Source organism: Lissotriton vulgaris, chromosome 6 (genome assembly GCF_964263255.1).
Source record: "Lissotriton vulgaris chromosome 6, aLisVul1.2, whole genome shotgun sequence".
Lineage (NCBI taxonomy): Eukaryota > Metazoa > Chordata > Amphibia > Caudata > Salamandridae > Lissotriton > Lissotriton vulgaris.
In genome coordinates, this window is record NC_141694.1 from 1,907,093,234 (window position 1) to 1,907,116,583 (window position 23,350).

The following is a 23,350-nucleotide window of genomic DNA, read 5'->3' on the forward strand; positions in this document are numbered from 1 at the left end:
TACAGAGTCAAAGACAGAGATACAATCAACATGTGATTGGAAAGGGAGCTGGTTTCTTGTTATGACATCATGATGTAATGTGCTTAAAAGAGGTTTAAATTGTCGATCATGATATATGAGTTTATGTGCTCTTCTTTGAAGTGTGTACGTACCTCTCTGTGTTAAACCTACAGACTCTACATTCAGGTTTGTGCCTCTCTTTGTGTTAAAGCTACATTTTTTACACTCAGGTGTGTCACTCTTTGTGTTAAACCTACAACCACTACATTCAGGTTTGTGTCTCTTTGTGTTAAACCTACAGACTCTACATTTGGGTTTGTGTCTCTTTGTGTTAAAATTACAGACTCTACATTTGTTTTTTTGCCTCTTTGTGTTAAACCTACAGACTCTACATTCAGGTTTGTGTCTCTTTGTGTTAAACCTACAGATTCTACATTCAGGTTTGTGCCTCTTTGTGTTAAACCTCAGACTCTACATTCAGGTTTGTGTCTCTTTGTGTTAAACCTCAGACTCTACATTCAGGTTTGTGTCTCTTTGTGTTAAACCTACAACCACTACATTCAGGTTTGTGTCTCTTTGTGTTAAACCTACAGATTCTACATTCAGGTTTGTGCCTCTTTGTGTTAAACCTACAGACTCTACATTTGTTTTTTTGCCTCTTTGTCTTTAACCTACAGACTCTACATTCAGGTTTGTGTCTCTTTGTGTTAAACCTACAACCACTACATTCAGGTTTGTGTCTCTTTGTGTTAAACCTACAACCACTACATTCAGGTTTGTGTCTCTTTGTGTTAAACCTACAGATTCTACATTCAGGTTTGTGCCTCTTTGTGTTAAACCTACAGACTCCTCATTCAGGTTTGTGCCTCTTTGTGTTAAACCTACAGACTCTACATTAGGGTTTGTGCCTCTTTGTGTTAAACCTACAGACTCTATATTCAGGTTTGTGCCTTTCCTACAGACTTTACATTTTATTCAGGTTTGTGCCTCTTTGTGTTAAACCTTAAGACTCTATATTCAGGTTTGTGCCTCTTTGTGTTAAACCTACAGACTCCTCATTCAGGTTTGTGCCTCTTTGTGTTAAACCTACAGACTCTACATTAGGGTTTGTGCCTCTTTGTGTTAAACCTACAGACTCTATATTCAGGTTTGTGCCTTTCCTACAGACTGTACATTTTATTCAGGTTTGTGCCTCTTTGTGTTAAACCTTAAGACTCTACAGCAGCGCCTGGTGGGGTCTGAAGGCTTAGAGTGGCAGAACCTCCTGCACTGTGCTGGGAGAGAGAGCTGGAGAGAGACTTCCTTCTTCCACCCGCAGTCATGACGCAGCCAGCCGAGGCCTCGCTGTGGAGGTGCCCACGGCAACGATATGCCGGGGAGGGCCCTGAGGCCCGATCCCATGGCTTTTGGCTGTCTAGGGAAGAGAGGTGAGGAGAAAAGGTGTCAGCACGACACAGAGGGTGAAGTGCTTGGCTCCCACATGGCTGCATTCATCCAGTAGTAGTGACAGGTGCATGTAAAGGTGCATGAGAGAGTGCAGCAGAAGCCCTTCCTAAGGGGCGCTGCAACTCTATAGAGCAGAGACATTTTCCCTCCCCTGGGACTGGTATTCCAAGGGGTGCACCATCTGTTGAAGCACTAGTCTGCGGCACAGTTAACCTGTGTGGTAAGATTGAGCCGTGCACACCATGGTCCTACAAGTGATAGGACTGGTATTCCAAGGGGTGCACCATCTGTTGAAGCACTAGTCTGAGGCACAGTTAACCCGTGTGGTAAGATGGAGCCATGCACACCCTGGTCCGACGAGTGATACTGGAACAATGCACAAGGGAACTTGCTCTGGGGCTACCGAATACCAGCCCGGTCATTAGTATGAATTGAGCGAGCAAGCATGCCGGCCACTAGGATGAGGGTGCCGATGGGTGGTCTCTCCCTTACTCCTAGATATTAAAGTAGTTCCCTAACCATCCTGAATAGAGTGAGTGTGGAAACTCCTATATTGGACATAGGGAACAAGACTGAAGTTAGGACCCCCCCTGGGTCATCTGGGGAAAGGCGATACTGAGACGGGAGAGCCCTCTGACTGCTGAAGAGGCTGAGCCTTTGGGACTCGATTGTGCTGAGGCCTGCACTCCATCCTGGTGTGGGCCCACCAGGGGCATTTGAAGGTGCTGACATCTTATCACCTGAAAGAAGGCCAGAGATAAGGAAACAAAGCCCCGACAAGGCAAAATGGACAGATATGTCAAGGTAGTGACAGCCACTGTGGAGTTGGCTTCACCGCCGGAGCCCGATAATGCTGCTCTTCTCCAGGCTATCCAGTCTTCAAGGGAGGCCCTTGAGAGGGATGGGGGCGGTGTGCTCCGAGGTGTCTTGCTTGCGTAGGCCATCCAAAATGTGGTGAAGAGTGTCACCTCAACGGGGATTAGGATAGCTGAACTGGAAGGCATGGTGCAGACTCTGAAAAAGGATATGGCAGAGGCCTGGGCCATGAACAGGTAGGAGGTGTGGCGGCTCAAAGATGCTGAAAATCAGCCTCGACGTAACAATCTAAGACTCGTTGGATTTCCTACAGGGGTTGAAGGCACAGACATGCAGCGATTCCTGGATGCTTGGTTACAAAGTATTCTGCCAAAAGAGAAACTCTTTCCCTGCTTTGTAATTGAAAGGGCCCACAGTGCACGAGGGAGTAGGCCGCTTCCAGGATCCCCATTGAGGCCAGTAATAGCCCAATTCTTGAATTCTCAGGACAGCGATATGATTCTTACGGAGGTGCATAAACTAGGGGAGGTATGCCATGATAACGCCAAAATGATGATTTTTCCAGATTACACAAGGGAGGTTCAGAGCTAGAAGCGCCATTTGACTCAGTGAAAGTTAAACTGGGATCCATGCAAATACAATACTTGTCACTCTTCTCAGCCAAGATGACATTTCTCTACCAAGGACAATCTCTCTTTTACAGAGTCCTGAGGAAGCATGGGAGTGGCTGGAGGAGAGGCCCAGGCTGAAGGGGAATGAGCAACAGAATCCCTACTGGGGGCCAGGCTGGGAGGTACTGCCAGCCCACCTGCTGCACCGAGGATCCGGTGGAGAGGACGCCGCTCCTGACAGTAAATTGACAATATCCCCTGGAGGCAGAGGGACCCACAGTGAGACCAGAGGGCTCAACGGGCTAAGACAATGTGAAGCTGTAGCGGCCTTCAAAAAAAGAAGGTCGGCGGACCAAGAGGAGGACTCCTCATGTGGGTTTACAGGGGATGAACACGAAACTGAATTCGAGACCCCCCTCACTCATGATCGCCATGACACATGTGGCGAAGGAACATTCTGTGTCCCCTTCAGACGCTACTGCCTCTGATCTGACCGCGGTTGTTCAGTCAAGAATGTAATGACAAAATCCGGGGCCCTGATGCACGACGGAGCCACGCCCTCCCAAGGAAAGCATAGCAGCAACAGACTGATTCCTTGTTTTGATTGTTTGCTTCTCTTGGCTAATTGCTTGGAGGATTCGGGAAAAGTTAGGTCGAGACACTATAGCACAGACACAGCAGTTCACTAAATACCTCAACAGAGGTGGTATTTGCCACCATGCCCACCAATTCATTGGGAAGGCCACTTTCCATTCTATTGTCCAGCTCCCAATGGGTACATCATAATGGACATTAAGACCCTCACTGTTCTATCATGGAACATGAATGGGCTAGGTGACAGGATTAAAAGGGGTCTGTAACCCAATATATCAAGCGTCAGAATCCAGACATGATACTTTTACAGGAAACCCATCTCAATGGCCCTCAGTATGAATTCTTGGGGAGATGGGCTTACAAAACACTCTCCCATGTGGGGTACTCCTCCGGGTCAAGAGGAGTAGCCACCTGTTTCGAAAAAATCCCCCTTTCTGTATATTAAAACAATGGACAGACCCGGTGCAGAGATCCGTGGGAGTGTAGGGCTTCTGGGGCAGGACTGAGGTTACCCTGATTAGTGCCTATGCACCCCCGTCTACATCCCCCCACTCTGGAAAAGTTAGCCGAGGTATTACTGGAAGCAGACTCGCCACTCCAAATTTTGAGAGGTGATTTTAATACTGTAATGAAGACCGAGAGTGATAGGTTTGGTCCCTGTGAAGCTGTCACACACCCCACTCGGCTCGATTTTTTCGCGGCCACCCTGGGCTTCTCAGACCGATGGCCGCATGCCCGTCCTTCTGATCAAAAATATTCATTCTTTTTGGGGGCTCATAAAGTTTCATCTCGCATACCTTATATTTTTACTCCCGCAGGAGAACTGGATATGGTCCAAACGACTGAATATCTGGCCAGCAGTTTGTCAGATCACTCCCCTCTATTGGTGAAGTTAGGTCTTCGCCCAAACAGGGGGATGGGCTGAAAGCTAAACGCATGGGATTTGAGGGAGCGAGAGGTGGCATTCAGGTTAAGAGTGAACTCTGAACTATATTTTCGAAAACAAGCACTGTCTCATCCAAAACAACACTTTAGGAGGCATATAAAGGGGTCCTCCATAATAACGCCCAAAACCTCATAGCACATAAGAGAAGGAAACAAGTGAAAGCCTTGGAAGAGGTGGAACGCAGGCTGTTGGATGGCAAGGATAAACTTGGCCCAGACCCTGATCCCTCCACCCTTAAACAGATGCCACTACTGAGGGAGGAATACAAGTCCTTAGTGCAGGAGGGAGCCAAGACTCAAATGATGATCAGACAAAGAGAAGGGGGGGTAATGGGTCCGGATCCTCAGCAATCCCGCATTAATAGAGCGTATCTGGTGAATGGTACTTGTTCTTGACAATGGGAAACCCCTTCCCCTACCCCTTTCTATCCGCACCTCAGTATCCTACACGGAATTCCGAGGGAAACTGAAAACTTTTTTATTTTCACAAGCATTCTCAACCTGAGCCAATCTGGAGTCTCTGATTTGAATTGAGTTACCCCACAGCGCCATGAAACCGCCCGGTAAACGCGCGCTATACAAATACTTTTAAATTCAAATTCAAATTCCCCTTTACCAGTACAGGACTTTTAGGATGTGCCAGAACAAGTTAATAAAATTGCTCTTTTGTGGAAAAAATTTCCACACAAGAGTGATTTAACTTGTTCTGGCACATCCTAAAAGACTTAAATGATGGTCCCCCTGCACCGACTCTGCAACATCAGAGATAAAGCGGGTAAACTTCTTGCCTGGCTGGGTAGACGGGAGGCAGAAGCCATATGGGTACACCAGAATAGACTTCCCGGGGTGCCTCTGAGGAATCCAATGAAGCGATCGTAGAAACCTTCATGCAAACTACGAGAAGAGTCTCGGCCGCTCCAGACCCAGCACCATATTGACCAATATTTGCAGTTGATAACAATGCCGTCCCTCGATGCTGAGGCGCTTGAAGTGGAGATCACCCTGGCAGAAGTACAATCTGCTATTACTAAGCTTAATGCAAATAAGACCCTGGGACCTAATGGGATTCTTTCTGAATTTTATAAACGATTTCCAAGCCTTCTGTGACCCCATCTCTTAAACATGTTTCTTGAAGCAGGTAATCGGGGCACTCCTCCTCCGGATCTGGGACGGGCGGTCCTAGTGGTTATACCCAAGGACGGCAAGCTTAGGGACTGCTGCAGCTCTTACCACCCATTTTTCACTACTTAACATCTAAGTTAAAATCCTACCCACAATCTAGGCAGCGAGATTCATAGAGACCAGTCAGGATTTATGCCCGGAAGATCCACCTGCTACAATATCTGTAGAACCCACAACTGGCTAAATGAAGTCCAGAAGCACCCAACCCCCCATATATTCCTTGCATTGGATGCTGAGAAGGCGCTCAATGCAGTACTTTGGCCCTTCTTAGATAGTAGGTGTGACAGTGGGATCAGTAATCGGAAGCAAACGTGTTTTCTTAGCAGTGGTGTTTATTCGAGACAGTAGGTCATCAGTACATTTCTTTCTTTGGAATGTCTTTCTGGGGGACCTGCTTCGGTCCTGTCGGTTCCTCCGGTGTACTCCTTCCTCTTTCCTTCTGACGGGGCTCCTCCTCCTACCGCTGGGCTCCTCCGGAGGCTCCGTATTGCACACCCTCGCCGGCCACCAAGAAGTAAAACAGAAGAGAGGATACCGTCAGTGAATATGGCCGCTTTCTTCTAGTGTAAAGGGAAGGGCGTGGGGGAGAAGTGCTAGTTTACAAAGAGTGCTCGACTAGGTAGGGAAAGTGCTCTGTGCCGGACCGTGTGGTTTTTATACTAACAGCGCGAGTTAAGTTTACTTGATTCTCTTACCCTTCTTCTTCCACCACCCCAGGACCCTGGCACGTACCTCTGCTAGCCGTACACCTCCTGGCGCACGGCTGGGCGGCTCGTGGGGTTGGCCTCCTGGCTTCACAGCTCCCGTCTCTTCGTTCTCCGTTTCGGGTGGCGCTGCCTCCTGTCGTGGGCAGTCCGCTTCTTGCGGGGCTCCTGTCGACTCGCGTCCTTCCTGTACGTCCTCTTCGCTGATCCACCTTGTGCAGCCTCTCCAGTCTGCCTCTGAGAATCCGCTTGATCCGTCGTCCTGCTCCGCTCCGCTCCGCCAACTCTCTCCTTCGCTCCTCTTCGTCTCGCTGCTTCCCGCCACTCCGCTCTCCGTCGTTCTGTCCGCTCCTCCGGTGAATAGACACACCTGTGGGCTGCTGTGACCGCCTTTTTGAATGTCTGCAGGCTCCTCCTCCTCCATCAGGTCCGTCGTCCATTTAAAGGGACCCCATCCATCTTCTTCCTCCTCATCACAGCTGTAACGTTCTGTCGGTGTCCAACCAAGGGGAAGGTGAGCCTGTGGAGATAAGAGGGGGGGGTCGCACATCGTTAAAGCAGGCCCCCCTGTAGGGCGAGAACCCGTGCCCCCGCTACACACCTCCCCCCCTGGACGCTTCCGCTCGGGAAGCGGATTTCGGGACAGGAAGTCCGCCCCGGTATTGTCAACCCCACGTTTGTGGCAAATTGTGAATACAAAGGGTTGCAGGGCGAGGAACCACCTCATGACCCTCGCGTTGGACGATCTATTGCGAACCATCCAGAGAAGGGGAGCATGGTCAGTGTACAACCGGAATCGTCGCCCCTCCAGATAATAGGCCAGCTTGTCCACGGCCCACCTTATGGCCAAGCACTCCTTCTCAACAGTAGGGTATTTGAGTTCGCGGGGGAACAATTTCCTGCTGATGAACAAGATAGGATGGTCACCACCGTCCGGACCCTCCTGTGACAGCACTGCACCAATGCCGTAGTCGGAGGCATCGGTATGTAGCGAAAATGGCTGTGAGAAGTCCGGAGAAGTGAGCACCGGGGCCGAGGTAATTGCTCTTTTCAGTGCACCGAATGCGTTCAACATGGCAGGTGAGGGAATTCTCAAATCACACAACTTCACCTTGGTCTGTAGGGCATCCGTGAGCGGGGACGCCAAGTCCGCGAATCCCGGGATAAAGCGTCGATAATAACCGATGAGACCCAGAAACGCTCTTAGCTCTCTTTTGGTTTGCGGAAAAGGGGTATCCATGATGGCTCTGACCTTTTCAATTTGAGGTTCGATCATACCATGACCAAGTACATAACCCAGGTATTTGACCTTGTGAAACCCTATCCTGGATTTCTTGGAGTTGATCTTTAACCCGGCCATGTTGAGGGTTTCGAATACCCTATTCAGATGGTTCAGATGAGTGTTCCAATCCGGGCTGAAGACGACTATGTCATCCAGGTATGCGGATGTGAACGAAGAAAGGTTCTTCAGTACAGTGTTCATCAACCTTTGAAAGGTCGCAGGGGCCCCATGGAGTCCGAAGGGTAGGACTGTGAATTCGTATCTCCCGTTGACCGTAGTGAATGCTGTCTTATGTCTGTCCTCCTCTTTTAATGGCACCTGCCAATACCCTTTTGTGAGATCTATTGTGCTTATGTACTTCGCTTCTCCCAATTTTTCAATTAGTTCATCTATTCGTGGAATGGGGTATGCGTCAAACGTGGAGATTTCGTTTAGGGCACGGAAATCCATACAAAACCTCTTTGATCCATCAGGCTTTGGGATCAGTACTATGGGACTGGACCACTCGCTGTGGGAAGGTCTGATCACGCCGAGCTTCAACATCTCCTCCACTTCCTGCTGTATGCCTTTTCTCCTTGCCTCAGGAATCCTATAGGGTTTGATCTTCACTATCCGCCCGGGGATGGTGTTGATGCAGTGCTCTGCCAGGCTGGTTTTCCCCGGTACGTCGGAGAAGACATGGGAATGTTTTTGTAGAGTCATACCTAACCCTTTTCTCTCGGTCTCAGTCAAGTCCTCGTTGATCACCAGACTCTGTATGGTGTTGAGGGGGTTAGAACAAACAGGTGTCGTCAGATGTACCTCCTCCGGGGGTTTACCTAGCCATTTCTTCAGAATGTTTATGTGATACACTTGAGTGGAATGGGCACGTATCTTCAGTTTGTAGCTGGTGTTCCCGATGGTTTCAATGACTTTGTAGGGCCCACTCCACTCGGCTTTGAATTTGTGCGTGGAGGACGGCAATAACACCAGGGCCCAATCCCCCACCGAGAGTTTTCTCCATCTCTTTCCTTTGTCGTAGGCGGTCTTTTGTCTGATTTGACTTTTCTCCAAATTTGCAAATGCCAAGTCCCGTAATTTGCCCAGTTTAGACTTAAGATTTCGGGCATACTCGAGGGTATTCAACACATCGTCGTGGGTTTCTCTTTCCCATGCCTCCTTGGTCATATCTAGGAGGGACCTTGGTTGCCGGCCGTATAACAGCTCAAAAGATGAGAAGCCCAGGCTACTTTGCTTTTGTCCCCTAATAACATAGAGGGCAAGGGGGAGAATCTGATCCCACTCAGACCCATTTACCTCTAACATCTTGCGAAGCATAGTTTTCAATGTACGGTTATATCGTTCAACCAAGCCGTCGGTTTGAGGGTGGTATACGGCTGTTCTTATCTGGTGTATGTTGAGCAGGTTACACACTTCCTTCATGAGTCTTGACACAAAGGGGGTCCCTTGATCTGTTAGGATCTCTTTCGGGAATCCTACCCGGGAAAACAACTCCAACATCCTGTCCGCCACGTTCTTTGTGGTAGTCGTCGTTAGCGGGAAGGCCTCTGGAAAACGGGTGGAATAATCCACGAGGACCAGGACGTATTGGTATCCTTTCCTGGTTTTTGGGAGAGGGCCAATGATGTCCATCCCTACTCTTTCGAAGGGCACTCCGATGATTGGAAGGGGTTGTAGGGGGACAGCAGGTGGGCGAGTCATGTTGCGTTTCTGGCATATGTCGCACTCCTGGCAGTATACCATGGCATCTTTGTATATTCCGGGCCAGTAGAAGCATTGTAACAAGTTCTGGGTCGTTTTTTCTGCACCAGTATGTCCTGCCACTAAATGGGAATGTGAATAGAATAGCACTTGGTCTCTGAAGGCCGAAGGGACTAGCAATTGTTCGGGGTCGCCTTCCTTCCCTTGCCTATAGAGCAGATCATTCTTTATGTAGAGGCGTGGATACATGATGGGGAGTTGGTCTTGTGTCTGGTGTGCCCTCTCCCATGCATTCATCAAAGTAGCGTCATTCGCTTGGGCGAATTGAAAACTCCTATCTAAAACCCAAGGATCTGAGGACACCAGGGCAGGCGCGGGGACAAGTTTTGTTGAGGGGGGTTTGCTGGAAGGGGAGGGTTGTAGACTCTGCTTGAACATCTCAAGGAAGGCAGGGTTGTCTGTTCCGATTATCAAGTCCTCGGGGAGTGATGATAAGACCCCAACCTTGACTCTAGAAGGCCTGCCATTCTGGGGTACCAAGGGAATCACTGCTACTGGATATGTCTTTACATCCCCATGGACACATCTTATGTATACCGATTCTCGGGGAACAATCTGTTGGGGTTGTACATGTTGTGCTTGGACTACGGACTGTCTACATCCTGAGTCAAGAAGCGCCTTTACAGGATGGTCATTAATGCTGATACTCACTCTGTAAGCTTGTCCCATCTCTGCCGAGTATAGGACAGTCCGGGGCAGGTACCCGACCTCCATGGGTTCCTCCTCCTGTTTTCTGCGAGGACAGTGTCTGGCGATGTGCCCCCAGGTTCCACAGTCAAAGCACTGGGGTCCGCTGTGGGGCAGTGCCTCAGGTTTCCACACTCTGGGCCTCCCCTGTTCCGGCACCCGTATGGTTCGCCTATCGGGTTTAACCACTGATTTTTGTTTGTCTGATTCCACTAAAAAGGGAGTTCTCTGGGGGGCTCTGGCAAAGGTATTGGCCATATCGACAGCTTGCTCGGTGGTCAGGTTAGGATGTTGCTTCAGCCACCGCTGAGTGGCAAAGGGTAGAGCCTCCAGGAATTGCTCCAGATAAATCCTATCCATGATTTCTTCTTTTGTACTATCGGTTGGTTGAAGCCATTTGTCCGCTGCCATCTTAAGCCGTACAAATAGAGTTTTAGGGGTCTCTCCTGGTATGCCCCTCTCCTTGCGGAACCTCAGTCTATAGGCCTCTTTATCTAAACCCAGATGGTCCAGTATTATTTTTTTAATGTCGGAGTACTGAGTGTCCCCCCTCGGGTTGGCCACCTGGTAGGCAGCCTGAGCCTCTCCTACCAGCAAGGGGGCCAAAAAGAATGGCCATTTGACTACAGGCCATCCACAGGCCCGTGCTGCTCTCTCGAAATTTAGGAGGAACGCATCTGTGTCCTCCCCAGGTTGGTATTTCTGAAGAGCGACCCCTCCGATTGAGTGTGGTGTTCCACCCACTGCTGCTGGGGCGATGGTCACAGGAGGGTCTAGGGCACGGGCGGTTACGGCTGCCTTGATGAGCTCTCTATCGGCTTCGGCGGCTCTCAGCTGTTGTTCCGCTATTTTCTCCAGTCTTTCCTGCCCATGCACGAGGGCTTGCACCACTGCTTCCATCTTCTCTATGCAGACGGACGGACTGCCCGCATTCTCCACCACTGTGACAGTGGGATCAGTAATCGGAAGCAAACGTGTTTTCTTAGCAGTGGTGTTTATTCGAGACAGTAGGTCATCAGTACATTTCTTTCTTTGGAATGTCTTTCTGGGGGACCTGCTTCGGTCCTGTCGGTTCCTCCGGTGTACTCCTTCCTCTTTCCTTCTGACGGGGCTCCTCCTCCTACCGCTGGGCTCCTCCGGAGGCTCCGTATTGCACACCCTCGCCGGCCACCAAGAAGTAAAACAGAAGAGAGGATACCGTCAGTGAATATGGCCGCTTTCTTCTAGTGTAAAGGGAAGGGCGTGGGGGAGAAGTGCTAGTTTACAAAGAGTGCTCGACTAGGTAGGGAAAGTGCTCTGTGCCGGACCGTGTGGTTTTTATACTAACAGCGCGAGTTAAGTTTACTTGATTCTCTTACCCTTCTTCTTCCACCACCCCAGGACCCTGGCACGTACCTCTGCTAGCCGTACACCTCCTGGCGCACGGCTGGGCGGCTCGTGGGGTTGGCCTCCTGGCTTCACAGCTCCCGTCTCTTCGTTCTCCGTTTCGGGTGGCGCTGCCTCCTGTCGTGGGCAGTCCGCTTCTTGCGGGGCTCCTGTCGACTCGCGTCCTTCCTGTACGTCCTCTTCGCTGATCCACCTTGTGCAGCCTCTCCAGTCTGCCTCTGAGAATCCGCTTGATCCGTCGTCCTGCTCCGCTCCGCTCCGCCAACTCTCTCCTTCGCTCCTCTTCGTCTTGCTGCTTCCCGCCACTCCGCTCTCCGTCGTTCTGTCCGCTCCTCCGGTGAATAGACACACCTGTGGGCTGCTGTGACCGCCTTTTTGAATGTCTGCAGGCTCCTCCTCCTCCATCAGGTCCGTCGTCCATTTAAAGGGACCCCATCCATCTTCTTCCTCCTCATCACAGCTGTAACGTTCTGTCGGTGTCCAACCAAGGGGAAGGTGAGCCTGTGGAGATAAGAGGGGGGGGTCGCACATCGTTAAAGCAGGCCCCCCTGTAGGGCGAGAACCCGTGCCCCCGCTACAGTAGGCCTTCCCTGTCTCTGCCTGTGACGTTCCAAGTGTTTGAGGAGTATGGGACGCATTAGTAACTGGGATAAATTGGTGCTCTTTCTCCCACAAGAGGCTTGGAGATTCCCCCCACCCCCCCACACCGACAGTTAACCTACACTTCCCTTGGATTCTGTCAAATTCCAATATCTCGGTATATTTATGACATTAGAGCGAGGTACCTGCTATCCTCACAACCTCAGAAAGGTGATCTGATCCTATTGAGGAAAGATAGAGAGATGGAGCAGGCTGCCCCTCACACTTATGGGGAGAGAAGCTTTGTTCAGGATGACCTCTTTGCCCAAATTGCTCCATTTCCTGCAAGATACTTATTATGAGACCCCCTTGCAGCTAAAACCTGGAACTCTCTTCCCACTTACCTTCGCCTTACCCAGAACCACCTAGCATTCAGAAAGCAACTTAAAACGTGGATATTTGACAAGTAACTCCCCACCCCTTCTTAAGCGCCTTGAAACCCTCTGGGTATGTAGTGCGCTATATACATTTTTTGACTTGACTTGACTTGACTTGAGGTTTTCAAATTCATAGAAAGCGACATGAGGAAACTGTTGTGGGAGGGGGGTCACTCTAGAATCGCTCTAAAATCTCTGCAAAGCAAACCAATACAACGGCGGGCTTGCCTTGCCAGATATACAAGCTTACTATTGGGCCGTGCACCTCATCATTATACTCGCCCTAGACAACCCCTCAACATTTAGGTTGAAACGGACACAATGAAGGGGTGGGTCACAGCTCTCATATCTATATGGAGGTGGCGGGACAGGCCGTCTCCTAGCAGCGACACAGGTCACTTTGGGGACTTGGGAAAAGACATTGAATTTGATTGGGTGGCATGGGAGGCCTAACAGAGAAACAACGTTGTGGGAGGAAAATGCAGAAATTGTAGATTTTTGGCCCTAGGACTTCCTTGGAATATCTAAAGGGTGGGGACCTGCTGGAGGGCAGTGACATCATGCCTCTCGTATCATTTCGGAGAGATTACGGGATGAACGCCGACCAATTTTTAAAATACGCCAAATACAACACGTTTGGTATGCCGAGGGACTTACAGGGGAGGGTATCTCCGACGAGTCCCTGCTTGAAGGCCGGCTCCTGATTGAGGACCTAGTTAAGGGGGCGAGCTCCTTGACTTATAAGACCCTTTTCATCAATGTGCCTGATGCTCTCTGCAAGCTGCGGGAAGCACGGGAAACAGATCTCTGGTAACTGGAAGACATAGATTGGAAGTCCACATTGATAAACCTGAGGGAGGTGCCAATTGGAACTAGCCTGCGCCTGGTACAATTTAAAATGCTGCACAGTGTTTATTATGATAGACGTCATCTACAGATCATGGGAAGGGGTCAGACATTGCAGTACTTGCGATGTTGGGGAAAAGAGGGTTCCTTCTTTCATATAATGTTGATCTGTCCCTTGATGTGCGATTATTGGATGGGCATCACGGGAGAACTTGGTAAGGTGTTTTCAATTCACCTGCCCTTGGCCCCAAAATTCCTTATTCCTGGGATCGTCAAAGATGTAGACCTCCCTCGAACGCAGCTACTACTCTGTGGCATTGGTCTAGTGGTAGCCAAAAGAGACATTGCTAGGCATTGGGGGTCGCAGGTTTGCCCTATCAGAGCTAAGTGGAAGCGAGGTATGGACATCCATGTTATCGCTGAAAAAACTACGTATGCCAGCATGGGATGCCCCAGAACATAACGTAAGGTTTGGGGCAAATAGCTTCATTGTTACTCCATGAGGTATGAGATGGTGCAGCGTGAACCCGAAGGATCTCTCATTGAAGAAACGAGGACATATTTTTACCAGCTGTTTTGTGAACAGTCTCAGAGTAGCATACTAATGAAGCAACTGGTGCTGTGTTTGTTTTGTTTGGGGAACGGGTGGGTGAGGATATAAAGGTAGCTGCATCGAAAAACACATTGTAATATGCAAACACTGCCCTTTGATAATTGCATTATCCTCATATTGTCCTGTATTGTATTGTTTTCAAAATATTTGAAAAAGAAAACCTACAGACTCTACATTGATATTTTGTGTATCTTTGTGTTAAGCTTACAGATTTTACATTCAGACTTGTACTTTGTGTTAATTCTACAGACTCTGCAATCAGACTTGTACTTCTTTGTGTTAATTCTACAGACTCTACATTCAGACTTGTACTTCTTTGTGTTAATTCTACAGACTCTACATTCAGACTTGTACTTCTTTGTGATAAGACTTGTACTTGTTTGTGTTAAGCTTACAGACTCTACATTCAGACTTGTACTTGTTTGTGTTAATTCTACAGACTTTACATTCAGACTTGTACTTCTTTGTGATAAGACTTGTACTTCTTTGTGTTAAGCTTACAGATTTTACATTCAGACTTGTACTTCTTTGTGTTAATTCTACAGACTTTACATTCAGACTTGTACTTCTTTGTGTTAAGCTTACAGACTCTACATTCAGACTTGTACTTCTTTGTGTTAAGCTTACAGACTCTACATTCAGGCTTGTACTTCTTTGTGTTAATTCTACAGACTCTACATTCAGACTTGTACTTTTTTTGTGTTAATTCTACAGACTCTACATTCAGACTTGTACTTCTTTGTGATAAGACTTGTACTTCTTTGTGTTAAGCTTACAGACTCTACATTCAGACTTGTACTTCTTTGTGTTAAGCTTACAGACTCTACATTCAGACTTGTACTTCTTTGTGTTAATTCTACAGACTCTGCTTTCAGACTTGTACTTCTGTGTGTTAAACCTACAGACTCTACATTCAGACGTGTACTTCTTTGTGTTAATTCTACAGACTCTGCTTTCAGACTTGCACTTCTTTGTGTTAATTCTACAGACTCTACATTCAGACGTGTACTTCTTTGTGTTAATTCTACAGACTCTGCTTTCAGACTTGTACTTCTTTGTGTTAATTCTACAGACTCTACATTCAGACTTGTACTTCTTTGTGTTAATTCTACAGACTCTACATTCAGACTTGTACTTCTTGTGATAAGACTTGTACTTCTTTGTGTTGAGCTTACAGACTTTACATTCAGACTTGTACTTGTTTGTGTTAATTCTACAGACTTTACATTCAGACTTGTACTTCTTTGTGATAAGACTTGTACCTCTTTGTGTTAAGCTTACAGATTTTACATTCAGACTTGTACTTCTTTGTGTTAATTCTACAGACTTTACATTCAGACTTGTACTTCTTTGTGTTAAGCTTACAGACTCTACATTCAGACTTGTACTTCTTTGTGTTAAGCTTACAGACTCTACATTCAGGCTTGTACTTCTTTGTGTTAATTCTACAGACTCTACATTCAGACTTGTACTTTTTTGTGTTAATTCTACAGACTCTACATTCAGACTTGTACTTCTTTGTGATAAGACTTGTACTTCTTTGTGTTAAGCTTACAGACTCTACATTCAGACTTGTACTTCTTTGTGTTAAGCTTACAGACTCTACATTCAGACTTGTACTTCTTTGTGTTAATTCTACAGACTCTGCTTTCAGACTTGTACTTCTGTGTGTTAAACCTACAGACTCTACATTCAGACGTGTACTTCTTTGTGTTAATTCTACAGACTCTGCTTTCAGACTTGCACTTCTTTGTGTTAATTCTACAGACTCTACATTCAGACGTGTACTTCTTTGTGTTAATTCTACAGACTCTGCTTTCAGACTTGTACTTCTTTGTGTTAATTCTACAGACTCTACATTCAGACTTGTACTTCTTTGTGTTAATTCTACAGACTCTACATTCAGACTTGTACTTCTTGTGATAAGACTTGTACTTCTTTGTGTTGAGCTTACAGACTTTACATTCAGACTTGTACTTCTTTGTGTTAAGCTTACAGACTCTACATTCAGACTTGTACTTCTTTGTGTTAAGCTTACAGACTCTACATTCAGACTTGTACTTCTTTGTGTTAATTCTACAGACTCTGCTTTCAGACTTGAACTTCTTTGTGTTAATTCTACAGACTCTGCATTCAGACGTGTACTTCTTTGTGTTAATTCTACAGACTCTGCATTCAGACTTGTACTTCTTTGTGTTAAGCTTACAGACTCTACATTCAGACTTGTACTTCTTTGTGTTAAGCTTACAGACTCTACATTCAGACTTGTACTTCTTTGTGTTAATTCTACAGACTCTGCTTTCAGACTTGTACTTCTTTGTGTTAATTCTACAGACTCTGCATTCAGACTTGTACTTCTTTGTGTTAATTCTACAGACTCTGCATTCAGACTTGTACTTCTTTGTGTTAATTCTACAGACTCTACATTCAGACTTGTACCTCTCTGTGTTAATTCTACAGATTCTAGATTCAGGTTTCTGTTTGTGTTTGTTAAATATTCTGTGCTGTGGAGCAGGGATCTTATGGATACGTCCCTCTGTCAAACCCTGTTAGAGGAGCCACAGGAGAAGCCAGGGCTACCTGCCTTCAGCTGTGGGGGTTGGGATTATTTGTCTATGATGTCCATTCAAAGGTGGTTCTGCAAACTGAGTCAAGTGCAACCCCGTCAGCACTTGACTCTCCATGGTAGTAGTGTGGGGGAGCAGTCTCAGACTCCCCGTTGAGGTAGGGTGTGGGTGTTTGAAGCTCAGAACTAAAAAATCCGCCATCAGCACAATACCTTACTGTCCAACTCAGTGCTTTACTTTGATGCAGAAAAGAAAGGTACTCTAAGACGGATATAAAAGGTAATATTACACACAGCAGACTACAGGCACAATTACTGTATTTGCCCTTGGCCTACTGTGCTTGTTGGACCCTGGGCTTCCTTCCCCTTGACCCCTTCTCCAGGGCGTCCCTCCTTGGTTGTACTAAACAGGCCCCCCTCTCAGGTTTGTGTTCCAAGGCAGGTATCACGGTCCAGATGCAGACTACCACTTACAAACGTTTGTGCACTCAGTTATTGCAAACTCCCCCCGTTTCTTAGTTCTCACCCTAGCAGTGTTACTCCAGTCCTTTCTAAGCAGTCAGCGGGGAACGCAGCATGCAGCCCTCTTGCTCCCTCTTCTGGTAGGAGACAGTGGCGTAACATACACCCCAGAGGATGGTGCGGGGCTCTGAGCTCCGGTGGCCCCCTCCTGCTTGTACTTTGCAGGGCCCGCCTGAAGCCTTATGACCCCACTGGTAGGAGAGACACCAGCTGGAGATGCCTCCTCCATTCAGCATGGCAGCAGCCGGTGCAGAGGAGTCGACCTCCCAGGCTTCTCCCAGGCGTTCAGCCTCTTGTGCGTGACAAACCACGCTCAGGGCTTCAGTATGTCGGGAGTCGGGCTGTGGAGTCGCACTCAGTGTAGCTCAGACTCACTCCTACTTACACCGCTTAGACTCAATAAAAACAAGACTGCTTCACTGGGAATGTTCCCAGAATCCAGTATTATGTTCCTTTAGAGATGCGCGCAAACCCTCCACGGTTGTGCGACAGAGAAGCGTGCAATCATGCCTACTCCAAAAACACTTATTGCCCCTCCTGGTGATGACGCTGCTTCCTTCCTCCCCTGCCTTTCCTGCTTGAAGAATGTGCTGATCTGTCTTGTTTTCTTCTTTAAAGGAGGCGAACCAGCCGTCCTCCTCCCTGGTCCCATCTTCATGTAACTTGAAGCCCTGGATAATGCCCTGCTTTCAATGTTCGATGCAGTTCATGGAATATCATATTCTCCTCTTTCCTTTTGGGACCTTCTTTTATCATAACCTTATACAAGTTGGCGCTTTATTTAATCACAATTTGTAATGGTGGTCGATGTTTATATCCTGCACAGCGCTCTGATACACTGACGTAACTCTCAATAAATTGATAAATACATACAAGTAATGCTGTTTACCGGCAAAGTCTTCGCAGTGGCATAGCCCACCTCGGGTGGTCTTCGGGGTGGAGTGGCACGGCTCGCGTGGACTCTCTTCTCTCTTGTAGGGCCACAGTCCACTTTCGGACACGTCTTGTCATAGCTCCCGTCTGGAACCATGCGGATCCGTGAGGCTGTGCTCCAGGCTTCTCTGGACCCGCAGAGTACAACTTTCCAACCCTGTGAGAAGTCACCACCCTGAGTGTTCTGTCTGCACATTACACAGGTCAGGCCTGCTGATCCTAAAGCCCTCAGTGTTACCCAGGAACCGTGCTCGACATCCGTTAGTAACTAACGGTCATACTAATCATCCCTTCCAATTGGTGTCTGATACATTGTACATGCCATTGCAGAGCATGAGGTCTAATGTTTCCTTCTTGAGGTTACTAAACTGTTGCCAGTTTACAAAATGTGCAAATGTGAGAATATGTGGTGTGTTCAGATTTTTTATCTAAGCTAACCCAAGACATGAAGTTTGTACTATAGTTTTGTTCAGGAAACTCATTTGTTCTGGTATCAGTCAAGCTCGAAACAAAGCAAACACAAGACTGGGGGTGAGTGTCTGAAAAGTTTCAGGCCTCCGTCCATCATCTCCTTGTGTTTGCTTTGTTCGCCCTAAATTGGCAGGGTATGCCCAGACGTTAGTCCCTTGCTCACTTGGTCACTGGATCCAAGATACCCTGGCTGATGATCAGTGTTACCCCGAAACCGGTCCCAGGATGCTTGTTTCTGGTCCCGGGAAGGGATCTATGACAGAATATCGACTACAAAAATATCGACCTACAAGAATATCGAGTCAACAATATCGAGGGCAAAAATATCGACATCCTATCTACAACATAGTAAGTACAAAAATATCGAAAAAATAATATCGTTGTAAAAAATATCGATGTTAAAAATATCGATTTTTTTTTTAATATATATAAATATAAAAGTAAGTATATAACACTAATAAATAAAATATACATATTTAAAAGTATCTAATAATGTTTAAAATTAATAAAACATATATATTAATAATACATTAATTAAATATATACAGTAAAGATATAATATATATGTACTGAACAATAAGTATTAATAATTAATTTACTAATTTCTAAATTAATGAAATATATTCTAATTTACTAATACATGTACAAACATAAAACAATAACATACATAAAATGTAAGTAATATAAAAAATAAAATAAACATGTGATATTTTAACAATTAATTATATAAAGCGTTTGATAGCATAGGGATAAAATTACTATTCCCACTCCCGAGAGTGCAACAGTCGAGAAAATTGACCCTGAACCCAAAAACCACCCCTTTACCCACGAACTGAAAACTGACCCTGAACCCTAAAAATACCCCTTTACCCAAAAACTGAAAACTGACCCTGAACCCTAAAAATACCCCTTTACCCAAAAACTGAAAACTGACCCTGAACCCTAAAAATACCCCTTTACCCAAGAACTGAAAACTGACCCTGAACCCTAAAAATACCCCTTTACCCAAAAACTGAAAACTGACCCTGAACCCTAAAAATACCCCTTTACCCATGAACTGAAAACTGACCCTGAACCCTAAAAATACCCCTTTCCCCATGAACTGAAAACTGACCCTGAACCCTAAAAATACCCCTTTCCCCATGAACTGAAAACTGACCCTGAACCCTAAAGATACCCCTTTACCCATGAACTGAAAACTGACCCTGAACCCTAAAAATACCCCTTTCCCCATGAACTGAAAACTGACCCTGAACCCTAAAAATACCCCTTTACCCATGAACTGAAAACTGACCCTGAACCCTAAAAATACCCCTTTACCCATGAACTGAAAACTGACCCTGAACCCTAAAAATACCCCTTTACCCAAAAACTGAAAACTGCCCCTAAACACTCAAAATACCCCTTTACCCAAAAACCCAAAAATGACCCTGAACCCTAAAAATACTCCTTAACCCAAAGTTAAATAATATTATTTAATTAGCAATTAATAATTAATTAACAATAACAATAAAGTAAATATATTAGCACATAAGCTGTAACTAATATAATTTAATAATTAATATCATTTTTCCCCAATTAATTAATTAACATTAACTAAAATTTTTATATATAAATAAATTACTCTAATAATGTAATTAACTAACTAATATTATTTAATTACCAATTAATTACTAATTTAAAATATGTACCAAATTATATTAATTAATTAACTAATTAACTAATTAATATTAATTATTTGCCAATTAATTAGTTATACATATTTAAAAACATATATTAATTAATTAATTATTATTAAATTACTCCCCACCCTATTCCCCTATAAACCCACATCCCGCTACAGAAAATATATATCAATTAATCAATTAATTATTTCCCAATTAATCAATATTAATTAGCAAATAATTATAATTAATTAATTAATCCTACTAATTATTAATCAACTTACCATAATTAAATTACTTCCCACCCTATTCCCCTATAAACCCACAACCCACTCCGGTACTAAAACTTATAAATTTCTATATTATTATAGAAAATGTATACACATATAATAGTAATTATTTTAAATACTTAAATTAAACATATAACACATACACAATAAAAAACTATAAAACTATAAAATAATACAAATATCGATATTAGTGTCATCGAAATTATTAACATCGATATATATGCTATCGATATTACTAACTTCGATATTACTTACATCGATATTAAGTATTTCGATATTATTTACCTTGGGTCGATATTCTGTCCTACGATATTCTTGCCTTCGATATTATGCTCCTTCGATATTTCAGACTCGATATTATGGTAGGTCGATATTTCCAACTCGATATTTTGACTGTCTACCCCCGGGAAGACATGGCCTGGCAGTTCAGGCTGGACTGTTCCCATGAGGCACAGGGTCAGACTGATTTGCATATGGCTGGGTCTGAACTGGGGTGGCAAAGTGAGCTAAAGAACTATGATGGATTCAACCCAGATCTCTGACTGGGGGTGAGTGTCTGAAAAGTTTCAGCGCTCCGTCCATCATCTCCTTGTCTTTGCTTTGTTCGCCATAAGTTGGCAGGGTATGCCCAGACGTGAGTCCCTTGCTCACTCGGCCACTGGATTCAAGATACCCTGGCTGATGATCAGTGTTACCCCGAAACCGGTCCCAGGATGTTTGTTTCTGGTCCCGGGAAGACATGGCCTGGCAGTTCAGGCTGGACTGTTCCCATGAGGCACAGGGTCAGACTGATTTGCATATGGCTGGGTCTGAATTGGGGTGGCAAAGTGAGATAAAGAACTATGATGGATTCAACCCAGATCTGTGACTGGGGGTGAGTGTCTGAAAAGTTTCAACGCTCCGTCCATCATTCTTTGTGTTTGCTAAGCTCAAAACAAAGACTTGTTCCCTTGAACATGCCAAGCTTGTGTCCCCCAAATTGATTTTACATCAATAATGTGTTTCCAAAAGTCAAACCATTGTGTGGACAGCTGGGAAAGAAACACAATAGAATATATTAGCCTGGTGCTTGTCAGCATGCTTTCTGTACAGATTATGGCGCAAGCCTATAATATTAAGAGGCTGGGTCTGATTATAACCAGAAAAATAAGCAAGCTTCTGTGCAAATGTCTTGAAGCTACCCCGCGGTGGTGTAGGGTAATGTTCCCATTGTGTATAACTAAATACAGCACATGGAGTATTTGCTTTGTGCAGGAAATGACGATCATAATGTTGAAAACAAAACATTTCATCATAATTAGATGTACCTGCGTACAGTTCATTAGATGTAGAACCAGTAGAATGCCCTAGATCTTCTAGCATTTCATATACTGTATATACATCCCAACCATGAGAGACAGTGGTGGGGGTGTTACAATGTCAGTGAGAGATATTTTAAACAAATAACGAATTTGCGAAAGGTCAGTGTGGCCCTACACATCATATGATACCCGAGCCTAAACAATCCCATCAGCATCTGGAACAGCTGGAATGTTCGCCAGAGAAAGGTATCTTTGTTCGCAGTGTGATGACAAATGTGTTTTAAGAACCAAGTTCACCAGTTGTACAGCAGGGCATTCTGGGAGATAGTGTCCATTTAGAAGTAGAAAAAAGACCATCACAAACCAATCCAAAGGACCAGGAAAAGTAATGTAATTTTAATCCAAAGTTGTAACCATTGATAAAAAAGTATGTCTTTTTCAGCCAAAGATAGAAAGTACGCAGTCTCAGTTGAAAGGGTAAAGGTGATGTCGGTTCAGATGAATCTGATGAGAAGTCATCAAAGTCGATAAAGTAAACAAAGGTAGTCCGATCAATTTTTGGCAGCTCCACTGGTTTTGTAGAACTGGGAGATGACTCAATCTGAGGTACATTGACGTCGAGAGGAGTCATGTCTGGAGTCCAAATCGAAATCTGTGTTTCTGTACTCGTCTATAGTACAGTTGTTAATGCAGTAACAGCAGAATGGATACTTCGTTGTTGTGTACTGTAAATTCACGTTGTGGTAAGGCTGCTTTACTTAAAGCTTTCATCCATACTTCCGGTACAGTAGCAAGGGGAGGTAGGAAGCTACCCAGGAGCCCATGTGGCCTACTTTTGAGAATCGGCCACATGATGTGGTTTGATCCGATCAATGAAGAAAAATCTTTTATCTTTGCAGCTATCAAAAGGCAAAAGAAGTACAGTTCTTGTACATTCAACAGCCAGGACAGGTACAGGCACTCTGTAAGATGGCCCAAATTCATTCTTATCCATATAATTCTTTCTGACCAGATCACCAACCTTTCGTATTCAGCCAGGTCTCGCCGGAACCTTCTTCATTTTTCCAATGAGGGTGCTTTTTACTTGGACATTGCTTTGAGTGTCCCAGAACTCGTTTAGGTCCTGTAAAACAGACAGATGTTCGTTTAGATCAAATGGTGTTTCTGACGCCACTATTCTGGGAGTGTCGATGTCAGAGACCCACATCTTTACCCCATCCAGTATTTCATAGGCAGTCCGACCACCCAGGGATTTTCTATGCAGGTTATCAATACCCTTTGGACCCCATGTAGATTATGGACCGAACTGTAACCTGAGTCTAACATCCTTGCTGTTAAAGACTGCTTTAAGTCACAATTTTTCCTCTTCACTACTGTGTTTCCTCGGTTGATAGGGTGAGGAGTAACGCAGTGTCACACCCAAACTTCCCATGTCCTCTATGTAAACCCTAGACTTAAATGGCGGACCCTAATCTGAGTGTAGTGTGCCTACTGCGTATGACCTGATAAAAACTTGTAGATCCTAGATAACAGTTCAGGCATCAGCCGCTCCCTGTGGCCATACCCACAGAAATCGAGAGCAGGAATCCACTGCTACCAAGATGTACTTGTAAGCCCCGTCTGATTTAAGAGGACCGCAGTGGTTGACATAAACACCAGTGAGAGGCTTGTTAGAAATCAGTAGAGGTGTCTGGGGTGGACACGCCACAGTAGA

The 23,350-nt window shown here is 45.6% G+C and overlaps 1 protein-coding gene across 1 annotated transcript in view; it reads left to right on the forward strand.

Moving 5' to 3' along the window:
- Window positions 1-23,350, forward strand: part of LOC147709877 (NACHT, LRR and PYD domains-containing protein 3-like) — a 188,071-nt gene that overhangs the window by 85,284 nt on the left and 79,437 nt on the right. The window lies entirely within an intron of this gene.